This window comes from Canis lupus, chromosome X, assembly GCF_011100685.1.
Source record: "Canis lupus familiaris isolate Mischka breed German Shepherd chromosome X, alternate assembly UU_Cfam_GSD_1.0, whole genome shotgun sequence".
Taxonomy (NCBI): Eukaryota; Metazoa; Chordata; class Mammalia; order Carnivora; family Canidae; genus Canis; species Canis lupus.
The window spans coordinates 48,665,359-48,691,391 of NC_049260.1; the positions used below are offsets into that span (position 1 = coordinate 48,665,359).

At 39.0% G+C, this 26,033-nt stretch overlaps 1 long non-coding RNA gene and 1 pseudogene across 1 annotated transcript; both read left to right on the top strand.

Annotated features, from left to right (window-relative positions):
• The first annotated feature begins 9,744 nt into the window (after positions 1-9,744).
• LOC100686667 lies at positions 9,745-10,447 on the top strand (annotated as a pseudogene).
• Positions 10,448-21,840: 11,393 nt separating this feature from the next.
• LOC111094856 lies at positions 21,841-25,696 on the top strand. Its single transcript, XR_005385962.1, has 3 exons — positions 21,841-21,894; positions 24,012-24,172; positions 24,571-25,696. It is a non-coding gene; the product is annotated as an uncharacterized LOC111094856 (long non-coding RNA).
• The last annotated feature ends 337 nt before the right edge of the window (positions 25,697-26,033 follow it).

The following is a 26,033-nucleotide window of genomic DNA, read 5'->3' on the forward strand; positions in this document are numbered from 1 at the left end:
AAAAAGGGGTGCCTGTGCTCTCCTCTAGAATTCTAGATGGAATCTTGTCTCACATTTAGATCTTTCATCCATTTTGAGTTTATCTTTGTGTATGGTGTAAGAGATGGAAAAATATTCCATGCTCATGGATTGGAAGAATTAATATTGTGAAAATGTCATTGCTACCCAGAGCAATTTGCACATTTAATGCAATCCCTATCAGAATACCATGGACTTTATTCAGAGAGTTGGACCAAATTATCTTAAGATTTGTGGAATCAGAAAAGACCCCGAATAGCCAGGGGAATATTAACAAAGAACACCATAGCTGTGGGCATCACAATGCCAGATTTCAGGTTGTACTACAAAGCTGTGGTCATCAAGACAGTGTGGTACTGGCACAAAAACAAGACACATAGATCAATGCAACAGAATAGTGAATCCAGAAGTGGACCCTCAACTTTATGGTCAACTAATATTCGACAAAGGAGGAAAGACTATCCACTGGAAAAAAGACAGTTTCTTCAATAAATGGTGCTGGGAAAATTGGACATCCACATGCAGAAGAGAAGCAGGAGCTTTAAAAGATGGGCACGGGATTCTTCACAGACCGAAAGGCGCTTAGCAGGGAAATCGAGCAGAATCGCAGGAGGGACAGTGGAGCCTCCAGTTTCCTAGTAACTAATAGAGGAAGTGTGCCCCGGAGTAAAGTGCACCCCAGTCTGTGGGCCAATCTAAGTAAAGGGCTGGGGCATGCACCTGGGGGGCATCCGGGAGAAGTTGATCAGTCTTGCAGTGGCTCTGGGTAGAGGCGTCTGCACCCTGCTGCCTTCCAGAGCTGCGCACCCAGGGAGCGCGATTCCAGCAGCACAGGGCCCGGGTCCCAGGGAGCCGAGCAGACACAGCCCAGGATCCTGAGTTCCCCGCAGGACAGGCGGAAGCGGGGAGGGCACAGGACAGCGAGGACTCTTCTGCCACTGGCCGCCACCCAAGCTGTGCAGATCAGTGCACCCATGTTGGCCCAGGAGCACCTAGGCCAGTGTGGACTGCGAGACTACAGTAGTTACTGGGGGGGGGGGGGAGACTCCAGAGGTGGAGACCTGGCCGCTGGCAGTATGGTTGTTCCTCCTGGTATCACCCTGTGCCTGGGAGAGACATGGCCACCAGGGAACAGAGGACTCACAGGGTAAACAGCGCCCACTGAGCCCAGCACCTGCAGGGGGCGTGGCAGCTCCCCCAGGTGCAGACACCTGAGAATCAGCACAGCAGGCCCCTCCCCCAGAAGACCAGCTGGAAGGACAGGGGAAGAGGAAGTTCTTGACCAAGCAGCCCTGGAAAATTCCAAGACAAGTTCAGGGATTTACAGTATATGGAACCAGAGGGTACCCTTTCTATTTTTTTTTTCCTTTTTCCAGTACAATTCGTTTTTATATCAGACTGTAAATTTCCAATTTTTTTTACTCTTTTCCCACCTTAACTACAATATTTTACCACCTCTTCATTTTTAAGATTCTTCCTTCTTGACTTCCATACTTCTATAATTACAGGTCCTAGATATATTTTCCACTTCTAGATTCCCCTCAACATATTGAACTTAATTTTGGGACATACACAAGATATATTTGTTTTATATTTTTTGTTTTCTCTGACTCATTTGGTTCTAAAATGGCAGAAGTCAATACCTTCTAAAACATGACTGGCATTCACCCAGAACCAAGTGGTATACCATGCTGGTTCATTCTGTGAGACTTCTAATTCTCATTCTGGCCCATCTTTTATCTCTTTTATGTTTTGGTGGTCAATGTTGGGGTCCTCCACAAGTATTTCTGGTTTATATGGATTTGGAACTTAGCAACTTCTACCATAGAGAACTTCATATACTCAAACAAGAGGATTACCCTCTAAAATCCCTCAGGTTGACTACATTTTCCCTCCACTACAACTTCATCACCACCACCATCTCCCAGTAACCCCCCTTTTTTTTTCTTCCACTTTTTTTTTCTTTTTTCTTTTTTCCCCTTGCTCTTTGGGATTCTTTGCCTTTTATTTTTTTACCACTGTGTTTTAAAATTTGTTTTTCACTTTATTGATCCTTTGGTTTTATTTCATTCTGATTTCTGTATTCAATATCTGGTCTCTGACCTCAGCAGAATCATCTAGCGTGAAATTTACATAGGAAGTGGTTGATATTCTTGACTCAGCCCGCTCATATATCCACTCTACACTGAGCAAAGACGAGAAAGAAGAACTCACCTCAAAAGAAAGAATCAGAACCATACTCTTTCAACAGAGTTACAGAATTTGGGATTACAATTCGATGTCAGAAAGCTATTCAGAAACATGAATATAAAGCTACTGGTGACTCTGGAACAATGCATAAAGGATTCAAGAAGACTCATGACTGCAGAATTTAGATCCGATCAGGCCAAAATTAAGAATCAATTAAATGAGACCAGATCCTAACTGGGGGTCCCTAAAGACGAAGGTTAATGAGGTAGAAGAAAGGGTGAGCAACATAGAAGACAATCCATGGCAAAGAAGAAAGCTGAGGAAAAAAAAGAGAAACAATGAAAGCTTAAGGGAAATAAATGACAGCCTCAGAAGGAAAAATCTACATTAAATTGGGGTTGCAAGAGGGCGCCGAGAGGCCAGAGGCCAGAAAGCATATTGAACAAATCATAGCTGAGAAACATTCCTAACTTGGGATGGGAAATAGGCATTCAGATCCAGGAGATAGAGAAGTTCCCCCCCCCCCCATTCAATAAAAACCATTCAACAACACTCACCATTTAATAGTGAAACTGGCAAATTCCAAAGATAAAGAGAAAATCCTAAGGTAGCAAGAGACAAGAGATCCCTAACTTATATGGGGAGAACTATTATATTAACATCAGACCTATCCCAGAGTCCTGGCAGGCCAGAAGCACTGGCATGATATACTCAGGGGTCCGAAATGAGAAGAACATGCAGCCAAGAAAGACTCTATGCAGCAAGGATCTCATTCAGAATAGAAGGAGAGTAAGAGCTTCGAAGATAGGCAGGGAACTGAAAAAAATATGTGACCACCAAACCAGCTCTGTAAGAAATATGAAGGAGGACCCTGTAAAAGAAAGAGGAAGCACAAAAAAATAATCTACAAAAACAGGGACTATGGAATATTATTACAGTGACACTAAATTCATGTTTTTCAATACTCACTCTGAACATGAATGGGTTAAATGATCCCATCGAAAATGCAGGGTTTCAGACTGGACAAAACAAGCTAGACCCATCTATTGGCTATCCACAACAGATTCATTTTAGACCTAAGGACAACTCCAGCCTGAAAATGAAAGGTTGGAGAACCATTGACCATTCAAAATGGTCCTCAAAAGAAAGCTGGGGTAGCAATCCTCATTTCAGGTAAATGAAAGTTTATCCCAAAAGACTGTAGTAAGAGATGAAGAGGGACACTATATCATACTTAAAGTATCTATCCAAAAAGGGGACCTAACAATCATCAATATTATTATCGCCGTAATGTGGGAGCTGCCAGTATATCAATCAAATAACAACCATAGCAAACGCATACGTAAATAATAATACACTAATACTGGGAGACTTCAACAAGGCAATTTCTGCAACAGACAGATATTCTGAGCACAAAATCACCAGAAAAAACACGGCCTTCAGTGATACACTGATCACCAGGGATTTCAGTCACAGATATATACAGAACTTTGCATCCCGACGCAACCAAATACACATTCTTCTCAAGTACACACGGAAACTTTCTCAAGAATAGACCACATACTGGGTCACAAATCAGGTCTCAACCAATACCCAAAGATTGGGATTGTCCCCTGCATGTTTTCTGACCACAATGCCTTGAAAACTAGAACTCACATCACAAGAAGGGATTTGGAAGAAAATCAACACGTGGAGATTAAAGAGCATCCTGCTAAAAGATGAATGGGTCAAACCAGGAAATTAGAGAAGGATTAAAAATATTTATGGAAACTAAGGAGAGTGAAGATACAACTGTTCAAAATCATTGGGATACAACGAAAGCAGTCCTGAGGGGGAAATACAATCGCCATACAAGCATCCCTCACAAAATTCGAAACAACTCAAACTAGAAGAAATGGACACACTTCTGGAACACCACGAACTACCAAAACTGGAACAGGAAGAAACAGAAAACATGAGGCAGGCCAATAAGCAGGCAGGAAATTGAGCAGTCAGCAAAAACCTCCCAAGACACAAAAGTCCAGGGCCAGATGGCTTACCAGGGGAATTCTATCAAACACGTAAAGAGAAACATACCTATCCTACTAAAGCTGTTCCGAAAGATCGAAAGGGGTGGAATACTTCCTACACATTTTATGAGGGTCAGCATCACCTTAATTCCAAAACCAGACAAAGACCCCACGAAAACAAGAATTACAGACCAATATCCCTGATGAACACAAATGCAAAAAATTTACTCAACAAGATACTAGCCAATAGGATCCAACAGTAACATTAAGAACATTATTCAAGTGGGATTATCCAGGGATGCAAGGCTGGGTTCAACACTCGTACAAGCCATCAACGTGACAGATCATTGAACAAGATAAAAAACAAGAACCATAATATGAATCCTCTCATAGAGTGCAGAGAAAGCATTTGGACAAAATACAGTCCATTTCTGATTAAAAATTTTCAGAATGTAGGGATAGAGGGAATGTTCCTCAGCACCTTAAAAGCCATCTACGAAAGCCCACCGCAAATATCATTCTCAATGGGGAAACACTGGGAGCCTACATTCAGGAACAAGACAGGGATGTCCACTCTCACCACTGCTATTCAACATAGTACTAGAACTCCTAGCCCAGCAATCAGACAACAAAAAAGAAATGAAAGGCATTCAAATTGACAAGAAGAAGTCAAACTCTCACTCTTCATAGATAAAATGTTACTGTACATAGAACACCCAAAAGACTCCACCCCAGGATTGCTAGGACTCATGCAGCAATTCAGCAGTGTGGCAGGATACAAAATCAATGCTCAGAAATCAGGTGGCATTTCTATACACTTAACAATGAGAATGAGGAAGAGAAATTAAGGACTCAATCCCATTCACAATTGCACCGAAAAGCATAAGATACCTAGGAATAAACCTAACCAAGAGGTAAGACTGCAGAACACTTCTGAAAAGAAATTGAGGAAGACACAAAGAGATGGAAAAATATTCCATGCTCCTGGATTGGAAGAATTAATATGTGAAATTGTCAATGCCTAACCCAGGGCAATTTACACATTCAATAAATCCTTATATCGAAATACCATGTTGGAACAAATCATCTTAAGATTCCTGTGGATCAGAAAAAAACACCGAATAGCCAGGGGAATACTGAAAAAGAAAACCAGAGTCGGGGGTATCACAATGCCGGAGTTTCAGGTTGCAATACCAAGCTCTGATCAAGACAGTGTGGTACTGGCACAAAGGACAGACACATAGATCAATGAACAGAATAGAGAACCCAGAAATGGGCCCTCAACTCTGGTCATCTAATATTTGTCAAAGCATGAAAGACTATCCACTGGAAGAAGGACAGACTCTGCAATAAATGGTGCTGGGAAAATTGGACAGCCACGTGCAGAAGAATGAAACTAGACCAATCTCCTACAACAGACATGAAGATAAACTCAAAATGGATGAAAGATCTAAATGTGAGACAAGAATCCATCAAAATCCTAGAGAAGAACACAGGGAGCACCCGTTTTGAACTTAGCCACAGCACAAACTCTTGCAAGATACATCTATGAAGACAAGGGAAACCGAAGCAAAATGAACTACTGGGACTTACTCAGGATTAAAAGCTTCGGTGCAGCAAAAAGAAACAGTCAGCAAAACTAAAAGACAACCTAACGGAATGGGAGGAGATATTTGCAAATGACATTTCAAGATAAAGGGCCAGTATCCAAGATCTATAAAGAACTTATTAAACTCAACAGCAAGAAAGAAACAATCCAATCCTGAAATGGACAAAAGACATGAACAGAAATTTCACCAAAGAAGACGTAGACATAGCCAACAAGCACATGAGAAAATGCTTCGCATCACTTGCCATCAGGGAAATACAAATTAAAACCACAATGAGGTATCACCTCACAGGAGTGAGAATGGGGAAAATTAACAAGACAGGAAACAACAAATGTTGGAGAGGATGTGGAGAAAGAGGAACTCTCTTGCACTGTTGGTGGGAATGTGAAATGGTGCAGCCACTCTGGAAAACTGTGTGGAGGTTCCTCAAAGAGTTAAAAATAGAACTACCCTAGGACCCAGCAATTGCACTGCTGGGAATTTACCCCAAAGATACAGATGCAGTGAAACGCCGGGACACCTGCACCCTGATGTTTATAGCAGCAATGTCCACAATAGCCAAACTGTGGATGGAACCTCAGTGTCCATCGAAAGATAAATGGATAAGAAGATGTAGTATATATATATATATTCTTCAGCCATTAGAAGTGATGCATACCCACCATTTGCTTCAAACGTGGATAGAACTGGCGGGTATTATGCTGAGTGAAGTAAGTCAATCGGAAAAGGACAAACATATGGTTTCATTCACACAGGAAATACAAAAAAAAGGGAAAGGGATTAACGGGCAGCCCGGGTGGCTCAGTGGTTTAGCACTGCCTTCGGCCCAGGGTGTGATCCTGGAGACCCAGGATCGAGTCCCACGTCGGGCTCCCTGCATGGAGCCTGCTTCTCCCTCTGCCTGTGTCTCTGCCTCTCTCTCTCTCTCTGTGTCTCTCATGAATAAATAAATAAAATCTTTAAAAAAAAAAAAAAAGAAAGGGATTAAATGGGAAAGGAGAGAAAATGAGTGGGAAATATCAGAGAGGATGACAGAACATGAGAGACATCTAACTCTGGGAAAGGAACGTAGGGTAGTGGAAGGGGAGGTGGATAGGGGGATGGGGTAGCTGGTTGCCAGGCACTGAGGGGGGACACTTGACGGGATGAGCACTGTGTGATAGGCTATATTTTGGCAAACAAAACTCCAATAAAAATATACAGAAAATAAATACATAAATAAATAAATAAAATAAGAAAAGGAAAGAAAAAAAGATCTAAGAAAAATTTAACACCTCTGATATCCTAGATTATTAAATAATAAAAATCTCAGATCAAACCCCCCAAATCCACACTAAAAAACTAAAATAAATGAGCAAACTCAACATAAAGAAAGCAGAGGGAAGGAAAACTATTATATTATGATAGAAATAAAATAGAGAAAAAAATGCAAAAGAAGAAATTTTTAAAAACTCGGTTTCTTGAATTAAAATTTTTTCAAATTGACAACATTTTGCTAGGCAGTCAAATGAAAGAGAGAGCTGGGGGGAAGGAGGGAGAGAGAGGGACAAAATTTTTTTGTTGTTTATTTATTCATGAGAGACACACAGAGTGAGGCAGAGACACAAGCAGAGGGAGAAGCAGGCTCCATGCAGGGAGCCCGATGTGGGACTTGATCCCAGGACTCCAGGATCACGCCCTGGTCCGAAGGCAGGCGCTAAACTGCTGAGCCACCCAGGGATCCCTAAACAATGTTTTAAAACATTTGGGTTTTTTTTAAAGATTTAATTTTTGTATTTGAGACACAGAGAGAGTCACAGAGATAGCAAGAGAGAGCAGGAGCTGATGGGAGAGGGAGAAATAGGTTCCCCACTGAGCAAGGAATCTGATGTGGGGCTAGATCCCAGGACCCCATGATCATGATCTGAGCCAATGGCAGATGCTTAACCAACTAATCCACCCAGCCTCCCCCATTCCGCCCCAAAGAGACCCATATTGAGACACACTTCAATAGTAGAAAGTCAAATGAAAAAAGAAAGCCTTGAAAGCAGCAAGAGAAAAGTGATGTGTCATGTACAAAGGAGCTTTTATGAAGTTATAAGCAAAAACCATGCAGGCCAGAGGCAGTGAGGTCATATATTTAAAAGATGAAAGAACAAAATTTCAGCCCAGAGTACAGATATAGGTAAACCTGTGCTTCAGAAATGAAGAAATTATAGCCTTCCTGGAGAAACAAATGATGAGGGAATTCATTAAGTCTAGAGTTGCTTTATGAGAAATGTTGAATTCAAATTGAAATAAAAGGACACAAGATAAAAACATGAAGCCATATGAAAATATAAAATTTTCAGATGAAGTAAATATATGAATAAATAGAGAATCTTGTATATGCCAATTTTGGTGTGTTTAATTCTGGAATATAATTTCAAAACCAAAGCCATAGAAAGCACTGAAAATATATGTAATGAGTACATAAAATATAAAAATGTAGTTTGTGTTATCAATAACATAAAGTCGGTGGGGCAGCACTGTAAAGAACAGTTTCCATGTGATTGAAATTGAGTTCCTATTCATTTTAAATATATTGTTCTTTCAGATATTTTATATATTTCTCATACCACAAAGAAAATGTATATAGAATACACATAAAAGGAGATGAGAAGAGAGTCAAGGCACAACACTAGAAAAGTAACAAAATATAAAGGAAATCAGTTAGAGAGGAAATGAGGACCAGAAAACATACCAAGTATATAGAAAACAATTAAGATAATGACAGTAGTAACTATTTCACCATCAATAATTATTTTAAATGTAAGTGGATTAAACTCCTGAATAGAAAACACAGATGGGCATAATATTGTTTTTTTTAAAAGGGACTTAAAGGGGCACCTGGGTGCCTCAGTGGTTGAGTGTCTGCCTTTGGCTCAGGTCATGGTCCTGGGATCCTGGGATCGAGTCCCACATAGGGCTCCCCACAGGGAGTCTGCTTCTCCCTCTGCCTGTCTCTCTCTCTCTCTCTCTCTCTCTCTCTCTCTCTAAGGATGAAAAAAATCCTATGCCAATGGGAACCACAAGCAAGCAGGGGTCTGATAATATCAGACAACACAGACTTTAAGTTCAACAGAAAATACAAAGAAGGACATTATATAATAAAAGAGTTAATTTACCAGAAATATATAATAATAAATGTATATGCACCAAATATCAGAACCAATAAACAAATGAAGCAAACATTGATAGAATTTAAGGGAGAAAAAGACAAGAACACAACAATAAAGGAGACTTTAATAATCACATTGAATAATGGATGGAACAACCAAACAAAAGATCAATAAAGAAGCAGAAGACTTAAAAAACACTATTGAACAATTGGACTTAATAAACATATAGAAAAGCAGAATACATAATCTACTCAAGTGCATATGCAATATTCTCCAATATAAACCACATATTAAGCCACAGAACAAAATTAAAAAGATGGAAATAATACAAAATACCTTTTTTTAAACCATAATGGAATGAATCAGTAGCAGACAGAAAACTGAGAAATTCACAAATACGTAGAAAGTAAACAATACAGTATTCAACAACTGATAGACTGAAGAATTGAAAATAGGACTTATAAAACATATTGAGAAAACAAAACAAAACAAAATCTACCAAATCTTATGGAACACAGTAAAAGTAGTGCTACGACAGAAGTTGATAGCTGTGACCACTTATATTTAAAAAGAATCATCTCCAATCAAAAATCCAAAGCTATCGTCACAGAAGTAAAAAAAAAAAAGGAAATGTTAACCCAAATCTACAGAAAGTAATAATATTAGAGCAGAATCAACCAAAGAGAAGAAAAATTTAAAAAAACTAAGTAGGCTTGGTAGCGGCGTGTGAGCGGGCCAGGCAGGCGGCTGAGTTTTCCAAGAAATAACTTCACCAAGATGTCCAGTGATAGGCAAAGGTCCAATGATGAGAGCCCCAGCACTGGCAGTGGTAGTTCAGATGCAGACCAGCGAGACTCGGCCGCTCCAGAACCTGAAGAACAAGAAGAAAGAAAACCTTCTGCCACCCAGCAGAAGAAAAACACCAAACTCTCTAGCAAAACCACTGCTGTTATCCACTAGTGCTAAAAGAATTCAGAAGGAGCTAGCTGAAATATCTCTTGATCTTCCTCCTAACTGCAGTGCTGGGCCTAAAGGAGATAACATTTATGAATGGAGATGGACTATACTTGGTCCACCAGGTTCTGTATATGAAGGTGGTGTGTTTTTTCTGGATATCACTTTTTCATCTGATTATCCATTTAAACCACCGAAAGTTACTTTCTGCACCAGAATCTATCACTGCAACATCAACAGTCAGGCAGTCATCTGTCTGGACATCCTAAAAGACAACTGGAGTCCTGCTTCGACTATTTCAAAGATTTTGCTGTCGATTTGTTCTCTTTTGACAGATTGCAACCCTGTGGATCCTCTGGTTGGAAGCATAGCCACTCATTATTTGACCAACAGAGCAGAACATGACAGGATAGCCAGACAGTGGACCAAGAGATATGCCACATAATTTACAGAACTTGTATGCAGTGTGAAGGAGTGGAAGGCCCCTTCCCACTATGCTGCAAGTCTTTATAGCTTTTACAATACGGACTTCTGTGTAAATGTTATACTGATTCCTTTTGTTGTTGTTATACTGATTCTACTCTCTGCCTTTATCCTTTGGAGACTGGGAGACTCCCCAAAAAGGTAAATGCTATCAAGAGTAGAACTTTGTAGCTGTAGATTAGTTATGTTTAAAATGCCTACTTGCAAGTCTTGCTTCTTTGGGATATCAAAATGTATTTTGTGATGTACTAAGGATACTGGCCCTGAAGTCTACCGAATATTATAGTGCATTGTAGCCTAATTCTTTATCTATATGAAGTTATAAAAGTAGCCGTAGTTGACTAGGAATTATGTCATTTGTATTAAACTCAGATCTATTTGTGAATATGTGGTTCATGTGTTGTGAGAAATGTTGTACCTTTTACCTTTGTCAGTTTGTAATGAGAGGGTTTCCTTTTACCCTTTGTAGTTCAGAGAGCACCTGATGTATCATCTCAAACACAATAAGCATGGCATAGTTTCCTGTCGTAATATTTTAAGTCACTCCTGTTAGAGGGTGTGTCTGAGATGATTGTTGATGAAATAAAAATGTGGATATGAAGACTGACTATTAAGGACGAGTACGAATAAATGAATTGTTAAATTGAAAAAAATAAGTAGGCTTTTTGAAAAGATCACTAAAACTGACATCAGTGAGATTAACAACTACAAAAAACAAAACAAAACAAACAAAAAAACAAGACCCAAATACTAAAATCAGAAATGGAAGAGGAGTTATTACCACTGAGGTCACAAGGAAGAAATAAAGCAGTATAAGGAAATACTGTGGAGGAGAGGTTGAAGATGGCAACAGAACAGGATTACCTTAGGCTCATCTCTTTCCTCAAACACAACTAGATAACTATCAAATCATTCTAGATACCCCAGAAATCAATCTGAAGCCTGACAGAAGAAACTCCACAACTAAAGGAAGAGAGGAAGCCACACTGAAGAAAGTAGAAAGTGCAGAGACATGGTTTAGGGGAGAAATGGATCTTGGGTGCTGTAGATTGGGCTGGGGGGAGCGGGGGATTGGGGGTAAGAGAGCAAGAGTGAGAGCAGAACGAGAGCGAGAGACAGAGAGAGAGAGAGAGAAAGGGAGGAGCACAAAATGGAATGCAAGAGGAGAACATTTCCCCAAAGCCATTGGCAGGGAAAATGAGAGGAGAGGGGCTGATTTTCATCAGTTTTTCAAACAGCAGGGCGTAAAGACTGGAGTTTTAAAAGTCACCAGGCTTGGCTGAGACAGAACCCTGAGGGCAGGGTTCTGCCCTACTCCTGGAGAGAAGGTGGGCAAATAATACTGGGGCAGACACTGTGGAAACAGCAATCTGGAGAATGCCTGGGGCTACACAGAAAGGAGAGGCAGCATTCAGGGATTGGCCCCTTAAGACACAGGACATTTCCAATGCCTACCCCTCAGCATAATCACAAAACCACCTGCAGTAAGCAGTGCAAGCACCAATGCGGGTGTCCTAACCTGCTCACACCAAGTCCCACACGCTTGCAGTCATGCAAGACTGCCCCTCTTGGTCAAGCTTGCCTCAGTCCCAGTGTGGCAGGCCCCTTCCCCCAGAGGACCAGCTGAAACCTCCACCCACACCATATCCCTTGAACAGAATTCTACACAGCTTCAAATCTAGTCGAAATAGCATTGGGTCTCATTTCACAAGCAGACCAGAGTACATTTAGTTAAAATTCACCACACCGGCCGAGGACCAAACACTGCCACTACAGGCAAGGAGAGTCTCTGCAGAAGACCACCCTGAAGGACAGAGCAGCCAAAACACAACAGCAGAGTGAAGGCAGCACACACCGGAGAGACTCCCTGAAGTGTCAGGCCCTGGACACTCTATGACCTCTTCTTCATGAAGTCATTACTCTCAAGAGCAGGAAATATAATGGGCTTTTCTAACACAGAGAAGAAGGCAGAGACTTCGACAATGCACCAACATGGAAGAATTCATCCCAAATGAAACAACAAGGTAAGGTCATGGCCAGAGATCCAGGTGAAACAAATGTAAGTAACATGCCTGATGGCCAATTTAAAGCAACAATCATTAGGATACTCACTGGGCTTGAGAAAAGAATGGAAGACTTCAGGGAGGACCTTACCACAGAGAAAAAAAGAGTTTAAAAAAACAGTCAGAAATGAAGAATGCAATTCACTGAGAGTGGAAATAAGCTTGATGCAATGGACATAGGATGGAAGAAGCAGAGAAATGAATCAGTGATAAAGAAGACAAAATAATGGAAAATAATGAAGCTGAACAAAAGAGAGAAAGAAGAATTATGGAACATGAGTATAGACTTAGGGAACTCAGTGACTCCATCAAATGTAACATCATTCATATTATACGAGTCTCAGAAGAAGAGAGAGAAAAGGGGGCAGAAAATATATTTGAAGAAATAACAGCTGAAAATCTCCCTAATCTGGGGAAGGAAAGAGACACTCAGATCCAGGAGGTACAGAAAAAAATCCCATCAAAATCAACAAAAGCAGGCCAACACCAAGACATCTTTTAATTAAATTTGCAAACTATAGTGACGAAAAAAGATCTTAAGAGAAGGTAGACAAAAGTACATAACTGACAAGGGAAGACCCATAAGACTAGCTGCAGATCTTTCAACAAAATTTGGCAAGTGGGAAGGGAGTGACATGACATATTCAACGTGCTGAATGGGAAAAATACCCAGCAAGGCTATCATTCAGGGTAGAAGGAGAGATAAAGAGTTTCCCAGACAAGCAAATACAAAAGGACTTCATGACCACTAAACCAGCCCTGCAGAAATATTAAGGGGGACTGTTTGAGTGCAAAGGAAAGACCAAAAGCAACAAAGGCAAGGAAGGAACAGAGAAAATCTCCAGAAACAATGACAAGCCAAATAACAAGATGGAAATACATACACGTCTACCAATAATTAATGAATATAAATGGACTAAAAGCTCCAATCAAAAGACATGGGGTGTCAGAATGGACTAAAAAAAAAAAAAACAACAGGACCCATCTATATGCTGCATGCAAGAGATTCATTTTAGACCTAAAGACACCTGCACATTGAAAGTGAGAGGATGGACAAATATTTATCATGGAAATGGATGTAAAAAAAAAGCCAGATTAGCAATATTTATATCAGACAAACTAGACATTAAACCAAAGATGGTAAAGAAGCACACTACACTATATCATAATAAAGGAGACAATCGGGACACCTGGGTGGCTCAGCAGTTGAATGCATCTGCCTTCGGCTCAGGGTGTGATCCTGGAGTCCCAGGATCGAGTCCCACATCGGGCTTCCTGCATGGAGCCTGCTTCTCCCTTTACCTGTGTCTCTGCCTTTCTCTGTCTCTCATGAATACATAAATAAAATCTTAAAAGAAATAAAAATAAAGGAGACAATCCAACAATAATATCTAACAATTATAAATGTGCACTCAACATAGGAGCAGCCAAATATGTAAAACAATAACAAAAACAAAAGAAGCTCATTGATAATAATACAAAAATAGTATGGAAATTTAACATGCCACTTACATCAATGGAGAGATAATCTAAACAGAAAATCAACAAGGAAAGAATGGCTTTCAGTGGCACACTGGACCAGATGAACTTAACAGATATATTCAGAACATTTCATCCTAAAGCAGCAGAATACACATTCTTTTCTCTCATTTTTTTAAAGATTGTATTTATTTATTCATGAGAGACACAGAGAGAGAGGCAGAGACACAGGCAGAGGGAGAAGCAGACCCCTCGCAGGGAGCATGATGCAGGACTCGATCCCAGGACCCTGGAATGATGCCCCAAGCCAAAGGCAGGCGCTCAACCACTGAGGCACCCAGGCCTCCCCGCACATTATTTTCAAGTGCACTGGGACCTTCTCCAGAATAGATCACATACTAGGTCACAAATCAGGACCAAGTACTAAAAAGTACACAAAGATTGTGATCATACCATGCATATTTTCTGACCACAATACTATGAAAGTTGTAGTCAACCACAAGAAAAAAAACCTGGGGAGACCACAAATATATAGAGGCTAAACAACATGTCAGAAAAGAATGAATAGGTCAACCAAGAAATCAGGGAAGTTATTTAAAAAAATAATAATACATGGACACAAATGAAAATGAAGCACAATGGTCCCAAACCGTTGGGATGAAGCAAAAGTGGTCCTAAGAGGGAAGTATAGAGCAATAAATGCCCATCTTAAGAAGCAAGAAAAATCCCCAAAACAACTTAACCTTACACCTAAAGGAGCTACAAAACAACAACAACAAACCAACAAAGCCTAAAGCAAGTAGAAGGAAGGAAATAATGAAGATTAGAGCAGAAGCAAAGGATATAGAAACTAAAAACAAACACACACATACTACAAAACAAAACAAACGAACAAAACCCCAATAAAACAGATCAAAGAAACCAGGAGCTAGTTCTTTGAAAAAAATAAAATAAAATTGATAAGCCTCTAGCCAGACTTATCAAATAGAAAAGAGGAAAGATCCAAATAAACAAAATCACAAATGAGAGAGGAGTAATAACCAACACCACGGAAGTACAAACAAATCTAGGAAAATATTATAAAATACTATATGCCAAGGATTCAGACAACCAGAAAAAAAGATGGATAAATCCTAGAAATCTATAATCTACCAAAACTAAAAGAAAAAGAAATAGAAAACTGCAAGAGTAAAGAAATCGAATCAGTCATCAAAAAAAAAAAAAAAAATCCCACCGTTCGAATGTTCAGGGCCACCTGGCTTCACAGATGAACTTTCCCAAACATTTAAGAAGAGTTAATACCTATTTTTCCCCAACTATGTAAAAGTAAAATAATAAAAAAAATAAAATGGAAAGGGAAATTTCCAAATTCATTCTATGAGGCCAGAAGTACCCTGATACCAAAACTAGATAAAGACTCAACTAAAAAAGAAAACAACAGGCCAAATATCCCTGATGTATATGGATACAAAAATTCTCAATAAAATACTAGCAAACCAAATCCAACGGTACATTAAAAGATTCATTTACCACAATCAAGTGGGATATATTCCTGAACCGCAGGGGTGGTTCAATATTCACAGATCAGGGCAGCCCAGGTGGCTCAGCGGTTTAGCGCCGCCTTCAGCTCAGGAGATCCTGCAGACCCGGGATCCAGTCGTATGTCAGGCTTCCTGCATGGAGCCTGCTTCTCCCTCTGCCTATGTCTCTGCCTCTCTCTCTCTCTCTCTCTCTCTCTCTCTGTGTGTGTGTGTGTGTGTGTGTGTGTGTCATGAATAAATAAATAAAATCATAAAAAAAATATTCACAGATCAATCAATGTGATACACCACATTAATAAAATAAATGATGAGAACCATTTGATTATTTCAATAGATGCAGAGAAAGCATTTGACAAAGTACAACAACCTTTCAAAATAAGAACCCTCAACAAAGTAGGAAGAGGAAACATACCTCAACCTAATTAATACATGAATATATGAAATATACCAAAAACCCACAGCTAATATCATCCTACTAGATGGAAACCTGAGAACTTTCCCTCTATGGTCAGGAACAGGACAGGGATATCCACTCCTGCCACTGTAACTTAACATTGAAGTCCTAGCCACAGAAATTACATAACAAAAAGAAATAAAAGTCATCCAAATCAGCAAGGAAGAAGTCAAATTTTCACTATTTGCAGAAGACACAATAGTCTTCGTAGAAAACCCAAAAGACTCCACCAAAAAATTGCTAGAACTGATACACAAATTCAGAAAATCACAGGATATAAAATCAACGTACAAACCTGTTGCATTTCTATACGCCAATAATGAAGCAGCAGGAACGGAAATCAAGGAATCAAACTCATTTGCAAATGCACCAAAAAACATAAGATTCCAAGGAAGAAACCTAACCAAAGGGGTAAAAGTTCTATATTCTGAAAACTATAAAACATTGATTAAAGAAATTGAAGATGATACAAGGAATTGGAAAGACACTCCCTGCTCATGGATTGGAAGAAGAAATATTGTTAAAATGTCTATGCTACACAAAAAGCAATCTACACATTTAATGCCATCCACGAAGATCATTTTTCACAGAGCTAGAATAATCTTAAAATTTGTATGGAGCCACAAAAGATCCCAAATAAATGAAGCAACCTTGAAAAAGAAAATCAAATCTGGAGGCATCCCAATTCTGGACTTCAACTTACATTACAAAGCTGTAGTGATCAAGACAGTATGGTACTGCCACAAACATGGATACCTAGATCACTAGAACAGAATAGAAAACTCAGAAATGAACCTACCACTATATATGGTCAACTAATCTTCTACAAAATAGGAAAGACTATCCAAAGGGGGGAAAAACAGTATTTACAACAAATGGTGTTGGGAAAACTGGACTAACATGCAAAAGGAAGAGATAAGACAGGAAGCCATTAAATTTCTAGAGGAAAACACAGGCAGTAACCCGTTTGATGTTGGCCTTAGCAACTTCTTACTACATATGTCTCCTGATGCAAGGGAAACAAAAACAAAAATAAACTATTGGGACTTCATCAAAATAAATAGCTTCTGCACAGCAAGGGAAGCAATCAGCAAAACTTAAATGCAGCCTAAAGAATGGGAGAAGATATTTGCAAATGACATATCTGAGGTTTGGAATCCAAAATCTATAAAGAACTTAGCAAACTCATCATCCCCTAACATCAAATAATACAATTATAAAAATGGGCAGAAGACATGAATAAACATTTTCCAAAGAAGACATGAAGATGGCCAAGAGACACATGAAAAGATGCTCAAAATCACTCATCACTGGGGAAATACAAATCAACGACACGAGAAACAACAGGTGTTGCTGAGGATGTAGAGAAAAAGGAACCCTCTTACACTGTTGGTGGGAATGCAAACTGGTGCACTAACACTGGGAAACAGGATGGAGGTTCCTCAAAAAGTTAAAAATAGAACTACCCTATAATCCAGCAATTGCACCACGAGGTATTTACCCCCAAAACACAAAATATTAATTAGACATAATGCAAGCATCCTAAGATTTTACCAGCATTATCTACAATAGCCCAGTTATGGAAAGAGTCCAGATGTCAAAGACTACAAAATAGATAAAAAGAGGTGGTGTATATATACGACAGAACATTACTCAGCCACAAAAAAGAATGAAATCTTGCCATTTGCCAAAACATGGAGGGAGCTAGAAAACATAATGGTAAGCAAAACAAGTCAGTCAGGAAAGACAAATACCATTATGATTTCACTCATATGTAGAATTTAAGAAAGAAAACAAATGAGCGTAAAGAAAGAGAGAGAGAGGGAGAGAGGCAAACCAAGAAATAGACTCTTTTAACTATAGAAAATAAACTGATAGTTACCAGCAGGGAGGTGGGTGGTGGGGTGGGTTAAATAGGTGATGGAGACTAACGAGTGCACTTGTGATGAGCACTAGACGTTTTAGCCAAGTGTTCAATCAATAAATTTTACACTTTAAATTATATTATACTGTATGCCCATTAACTGGAATTTAAATAAAAGCTTAGAAGAAAAGAAAAGAAAAATTCTACCAACAATTGTTGAACAATAAATTGGATAACTTACAAGAAATGGATAAATTCTTCAAAACACTCAACTACTAAAACAGAAGCATGACTAAATGGGAAACCTAAATGGACCTTGTGCTAAGTAAACAGATTGAATCGCTAATCCAAAAACATCCAAAAACTAAAACTGCCCGGGTCCAAAGGTTCACTGGTGAATTAAAATGACAACAACAACTACTGCTACTACTACTACAACAAAACACGTAAATGAGAATTTATGCCAATCTCACCAACCTCTTCAAAAAGCCCAAAGAGGATAAAACATATCCCACTCATTCAATGTGGCCTGCATTTCCCTGATATCAAAACCGGACAATAGAAAAACAACAAAAGCTAGAGAACAATATTCATGTTATATAGTCACATAAAAATCCCTAGAAAAATACTGGCAAATCATATTCAACAGCACACTAAAAGAAGGATTATACAGTGGGACCTAGTGGAATTAATTCCTGAAATGCAAGGATGGTTCAACATGTACAAATCAATCATTGAAATGGACTACATTAACAGAATGAAGAAAAAGACACAGGATCATATCAATGCAGAAGAAGCATTTGAGAACATTCCACACCCTTTTATCACACAAAAACAATTTAAAAAACTAAAAGATGGGATGCCTGGGTGGCTCAGTGGTTTAGAGCCTGCCTTCGGCCCAGGGCATGATCCTGGAGTCCTGGGATCAAATTCCACATCGGGCTCCCTGCATGGAGCCTGATTCTCCCTCGGCCTGTATCTCTGTCTCTCTCTCTATCTCTCTCTCTCTGTGTCTCTCATGAATAAATAAATTAAAAATCTTAAAAAAAAACTAGAAGACAACTCTCTAACCATATATATAGAAGCCATATATAGAAAGCCCACAGCAAGGTCACCTAGGTGACTCAACGGTTAAGCATCTGACTCTTGATTTCAGGTCAGGTCATGATCTCAGGGTCATGAGATCGAGCCCCCTGTTGGGTTCCCCACTCAGCGGGGAGTTTGCTTGAGACTCTCTTATTCTCTTTCCTTCCACCTCTCTCTCTGTCTCTCTGTCTCTCTCTCTCAAATAAATAAATAAATCTTAAAAAAAACTAACAAATGAAGAAAGCCCACCACAAACATCATACTGAATAGAGAACCCAAAAACATTTACTCTGATATAAAAATCCGAAAAAACATGACTGCTCTTGACAATTTTATTCAACAATAAAGTGGAATTTGTAGCCAGGACAATTAGGCAAGAAAGAGAAATAAAATTTGGAAATGAAGGTCTAGAATCATTTATACGTGGAAATAAAATAGTCTTGTATGTAAGAGAATCTAAAGATTTACCCAAGAAAATGTTAGAACTAATAAATTCAGCAAATTTGCTGGACAAAAAATAATCTACAAAGTAAATCAGTTGAAAAAAAAAGTAAATCAGTTGTATTTCTATTCATTAGCAATAAAAAATCCTGAAAGGAAATTTAGAAAATTACTCCTAAAACAAATAATCCAAATACTTGCATGGAACCACAGAAGACCTAGATTATCCAGAATAGTCTTGAGAAAGAAATATAAAGCTGGAGGCATCACACTTCCAGATTTTAAACTATATTAGAGGGACGCCTGGGTGGCTCAGCAGTTGAGCATCTGCCTTCGGCCCAGGGTGTGATCCTGGAGACCCGGGATCAAGTCCCACCTCGGGCTCTCTCCATGGAGCCTGCTTCCCCCTCTGCCTGTGTCTCTGCCTCTCTCTCTCTGTCTCTCTCTCTCTGTGTCTCTCATGAATAAATAAATAAAATCTTAAAAAAATTTAAAAAATAAACTATATTAGAAAGCTAGCATGATTAAAACAGTGTGGCATTGGCATAAAAACAGATACATAAGTCAATGGAAAAGAATAAAGTGTCCAGAAAAAAATATATATATGTGTGTGTGTGTGTGTGTGTGTGTGTGTGTGTGTACACAATACTGAATTAATTTAGAGGAAGACAAGAATATATAATAAATATTTTTATTTTTTATATAAATATTTATATTTTTTAAATAAATGGCTACTGGAAAAATGGGCAGCTACATGCAAAAGAATGAAGCTGGATCACTATCATACACCATAGATAAAAATAAACTCAGAATGGACTAAAGAGTTAACATAAGACCCGAAGCCATAAAATTCTTAGAAGAATGCACAAGAGGCTAAGCTCCTTGACATCAATCTTGGCAATGATATTTTTGGATTGGACACCAGCAGCAAAGGCAACTAAAGCAAAAATAAACATGGGGGGCTACAGCAAACTAAAAAGCTTCTCAACAGCAAAGGAAGCTATCAGCCAATAAAGAGGCAACCTACAGAATTGGAGAAAATATTTACAAGTCATATATTTGATAAAGGTTTAATATCCAAAATATAAAAATATCTTACACAACTCAATAGGATAAAAAGCAAATGATCCAATTAAAAATGGGCAGGGGGGGAGGGTTCCTGAGTGGCTCAGTGGTTTAGTGCCTACCTTCGGCCCAGGATGTGATCCTGGGGTCTCAGGATTGAGTCTCATGTCGGGCTCCTTGCATGGAGCCTGCTTCTCCCTCTGCCTGTGTCTCTGCCTCTCTCTCTCTCTCTCTCTCTGTCTCATGAATAAATAAATTTAAAAAATCTTTTTAAAAAAATGGGCAGAGGATCTGAATAGTTATTTTTCCAAAGACAAACAAATGGCCAATAGGTACATGAAAAAGTGCCCAGCATTACTAATCACTGAGGAAATGCACATCAAAGCCACAGCAATATATCACCTTAAGCCTGTTAGAATGGCTATTACAAAAAACAATAATAATAACTGTTGACTAAGATGTGGAGTATAGGGGACCCATGTGTACTGTTGGTGGAAATATAAGCTAGTGCAATTAGTACAGAAAACAATATGGAGTTTCCTCAAAAAAGTTAAAAATAAATTTGGCACATGGTCCAGCAATAATTACATTTCTACATATTTATCTATAGGAAATGAAATCATGATGTCAAAGAGTTATCTGTATCTGTAGCCCCATGTTCATTAAAACATTATTTACAATAATCAAGACATGAGGACAACTTAATTGCCCACAACAGATGAATAAAGAAAGAGAATGTGATTTTATATATAATATTTCATATATTATATATAATTGGATATTATTCAGCCACAAAAAATGTGAAAACCCTCCTTTTGTGACAATATGGAGGAAACTTGAGGGCCTTATCCTAAGTGAAATAAGTCATCCAGAGAAAGACAAATACCATATGACCTCACTTATATTTGAAATTAAAACAAACACAGAAACAAAATCCCTCACAAATATAGAAAATGTATTAGTGGTTGCCAGAGTTGGAAGTGGTTCTTTGGAAAAGATAAAAATGGACAACCTCTAGCAAGACTGACATAAACAAAAGGAGAGAAGAAACAAATCATCAGTATAACGAATGAAAAGGACTGTCACTACAAGTCTTACAGACAACAGAATAATAAAAGAATACAATGAATAACTACACAAATGAATATGACAACTTACAAGTCTCACCAATTTGTAGGAAACAAATAACTATCACAACTCATCTGATATGAAATACATAGGTTTAATATTCCTTTAATTGTGATGGAAATAGTTTCCATATTTATATTTTAAAAACTGTCAAAAAGAAATTTCCTGGCCTTGATAGTTTCACTGGACAATTCTATCAAATATTTAAAGAAGAATTAAAGCACGTATTTTTTAAATTGTCTTTGATTTCTTCTCCATCAACCCATTTGCCGTTTGGTAGCATGTTCAGCCTCCACATATTTTTGGTTTTTCCAGTTTTCTTCTTGCAACTGATTACACGTTTCATACTGTTGTGGTCAGAAAACATATGTAAGTATGATTTCAATCTTCTTAAATTTACTGAGACTTGTTTTTTTGCCTAACATGTGATCTATTCTGGAGAATTTTCCATGTGCACCTGAAAAATAATGTGTATCCTGTTCTTTTGGGATGGAATATTTTGTATGTATCTGCTATGTCCAACTGGTCTAATGTGACATTCAAAGACAGCTTCCATATTGATTTTCTGCCTGGATGATCTATCCATTGATATGAGGTGTTAAAGTCCCCTATTATTATTGTATTACCATCAGTTTCTCTCTTTATGTCCCTTAAGATTTGCTTTATGTGGGCAGCCCAGGTAGCTCAGGGGTTTTGCGCCGCCTTTACCCAGGGCCTGATCCTGGAGACCCGGGATCATGTCCCACGTCGGGCTCCCTGCATGGAGCCTCCTTCTCCCTCTTCCTGTGTCTCTGCCTCTCTCTCTCTCTCTCTCTCTGTGTGTGTCTCTCATGAATAAATAAATAAAATCTTTTTTAAAAAAAGATTATAGCTAACTGAGAAAAAAACATTTGTTTTATGTATTTAGGTGCTCCAATGGTGGGTGCAAAATGGTTGAAGGTGAATGGAAGAGGCAGGCTTCCAGTTATGGAAGGAATAAATCAGAAAAAAGAGTACAGCATAGGGAATACAGTCAGTAGTATTATAACAGTGTTGCATGGTGACAGATGATAGCTACAGTTGTGGTGAATATAGCATAAAGCACACAGTTGTTGTTGAATCACTATGCTGTACACTGGAAACTAATGTAACATCGTGTGTCAATTACACTCCAGTAAAGAATACAAAAAAAAAACATTGTTTTATATATATACAAAAGGAATGTAAAACTATAGACAACTCTAATAGTTGGGTAACAGCTCAGGAAAAACCTTAAAGTTTAATATGATTGAAATTTAAATGAGGGAATACTAAAAAATGTTTTTGTTAGGGCACCCAGGTGGTTCAGTTGGTTGAGCATCTGACTCTTGATCTCAGCTGAGGTCTTGATCTCACAGTTGTGAGTTCGAGCCCCATGTTGGGCTCCATGCTGGGCATGACTACTTAATTTTTCTTGTTGCTGTTAAGGATAGAAAACAATCTTAGGTTTTCCTTATTCGTAATGTCATTGGAGCACCTTCATTTTCCTCATGTTGTTTGGATGATAGGTTTCCTTTTTTTTAAGATTTTATTTATTTATTCGTGAGAGACACAGAGAGAGAGGCAGAGACATAGGCGGAGGGAGAAGCAGGCTCCATACACGGAGCCCAATGTGGGACTCCACCCCGGGACTCCGGGATCACGCCCTGAGCCGAAGGCAGACACCCAGCCACTGAACCACCCAGGCATCCTGGATGATAGGTTTCCTGAAGAAGGAAAAGACCGCGCTAAGGCTCCAAAAACTAGGTCAGTGGAAGAGGTGGATGATGGGGGTGGGGGGGGGGCAAGAGAGGAAGGCTTGGAGTACAGTGACCAACCCCAGTTTGCCCAGGCCTGAGGGAATTCCAAGAATGCACATCTTTCAGTGCTAAAACCAGGAAAACCTGGGCAAACTGGGGAGGCTTCGGTCACCCCATCAGGGAAAGAGAGGATGCTAAGGTAATATTTATCTTATATTTTCTGGACCTTTCACAAATGTCACAAATGATATTCTATAGTGCCTTGGTGGCACAGTCTGTTAAGCATCCGTCTTCAGCTCAGGTCAAGATCCTGGATTTCTGGGATCAAACCCAGTGTGGGGCTCCCTGCTCAGCAGGGAGTCTGCTTCTCATCTTCTTCTGACCCTCCCCCTGCTCATGCTCTCATTATCTCTCTCTCTCTCTCTCTCTCTCTCTCATGAATAAATAGTAAAAAAACTCTTTTTAAAAAAGATATCCTAGACGCACCTGGGTAGCTCAGTGATTGAGCGTATGCCTTTGGCTCAGAGTGTGATCCCGGGGTCCTGGGATTGAGCCCCACATCAGGCTCCCCGTAGGGAGCCTGCTTCTCCCTCTGCCTGTGTCTCTGCCTCTATGTGTCTCTCATGAATAAATAAATAAAATATTTTTTAAAAAGTTATTCTATACTTCCAAATATACTGCCATAATTGGAGAGTTGACTAATCTATGATTATTCTCCTGAATATCTAGGTGGTGATCTCATCAAGGAAGCCTGGGGTCACGGTCTGCCCCAAAACTGCCTTCCTAATTGGAGTAGAAGTCATCAATATTTTTAGATGTTACAATACTGCATAATTCCAGCCATTGGATACTCTTCATCTGTAGGAAGACATTTCGTTGAGAAATAAAAGGTCTAAGTTTAATTCCTTTCTCCTATTCCCACTTCTGATCTCTCCTTTTCTCTCCTTCATTAACAGTTGGGCAATAAACCTTACCAAGATCACATATTCTAGCACTCTAGTCAGGGCTTACCTCCTCTCACTTCCCATTTCCCTAGCCTACATTCTCCCCAAAAGACCACAATTTTAAAATGAAAGTAGAAATATTGACTGGACACAAAAATACATCCTGTGTACTGGGATCACAGTGTAATGAGTCAAGAACCCAGGAATGGTCTCTACTGCTTTGTCAGACCGATTAAATGGACTGGAAACTAATGCATGATGATCACTCACCTGTCATTCTTTTTATTCCATGGCAATATGAAAAAATAAAATGCCAACTCATCATTGTTTTAATTTACTTGCAGATAAACAGCTGTTTCCATGATAGTCACACTTCAGAATCACTTAACCAAGATATTTGTGTGAGTTTACACATTACCGATGGTCTGAGAAGCAGAGGGGGAGATTACAAGAAGACATGGGAAATAATCAACACTGAACATTTACAACCTAAAAGGAGACATTGTAAGGTGTAATTTTTCACTTGTTCACTGCTTTTGTGGGCTCCAATCTTGCACCTTCTTTCTTGGCCCCATTTATCACTTCTAGATGCTTTGCTTCCCCTCTTTCTAAGGACCTTTCCCTCAGGCCTCATCCGCCACACACATAACACTCACCACCACTCCTTATAAATATTAAGTTATACTGTGCATCTTCTTCTACCTATCCAAAGACTGACTAATGGGCTCCGATAAACAGCTAAAAGGCAGACCATCTGTTTCAGTCCCACACTACAGAAGCACACACACAAAAATCAGCACAGGCCTTGACATTTTAATGTCACACTTCTTTCTTCCTGTTCCTACTACTCTGGAGAGAAGAGAGCAATAAAGATATTTATTTCCACACTGCTATGAATTATGCCATTTACTCTGGAAAGCAAAGCAACTGCAGTCTATTCTAGTTTATTTTGCTCTTGCTTTATTATGCAATCACATGTATACTTACTCAAATTTCCTATAACGATGAGATATTACTTTTATACGTAAGAAAAGAACTAAAACATGTTATTGCAAAAAGAAATTAGTTTCATTAAGACATTTCTGGACAAGCTGTCTATATGAGCAGGCACATATCATTAAGTGATATGAAACATGAACAATTGCAATCATGACACAGGAATGGCTACATGATATATTGTCTGTCACAGAGTAAGATGTTATTACACAAGCTTGTTCTTGCTTAAGGGGACAACACAGAAACAAAAAGTTATATACATATGTAGGTATGTATGTCTGGATGAATGGATGGATACATGTATACATGTGCAGACCATCGACCATAACAATAGGTGTAAAGAATACATGCTAAACTCCTCAGAGAAAGGGAGGAGATTCTTGACTGTATATACTCGTGTATTATTTGGATTCTTATAATGAGCTTGAACTGTAAATATTATCTTTGTAATTAAAAAATTTAATGGAGGAGAAAAAGCTGACATACACTTAGTGATTACTATAACCCTACAAATAAATAGAGCAAAGGTTGGTAATCGTGTACTGTCATTTCTCAAGAATAGACTTCAAATGAATGCATGATTTTCTAGATTAAAGATTGTATTTCCCAGCCTTTCTTGTCATCTGTGGCCATGAGAATAAATTCCGGTCAATGGGTTTTATTTATTTATTTTTATTTTTTAGATTTTACTTATTCATGAGAGACACACAGAGGAAGGCAGAGACATAGGCAGAAGGAGAAGCAGGCTCCCCGTGGGGGAGCCTGATATGGGACTCAATCCCAGGACCCCAGGATAACGACCTGACTGGAG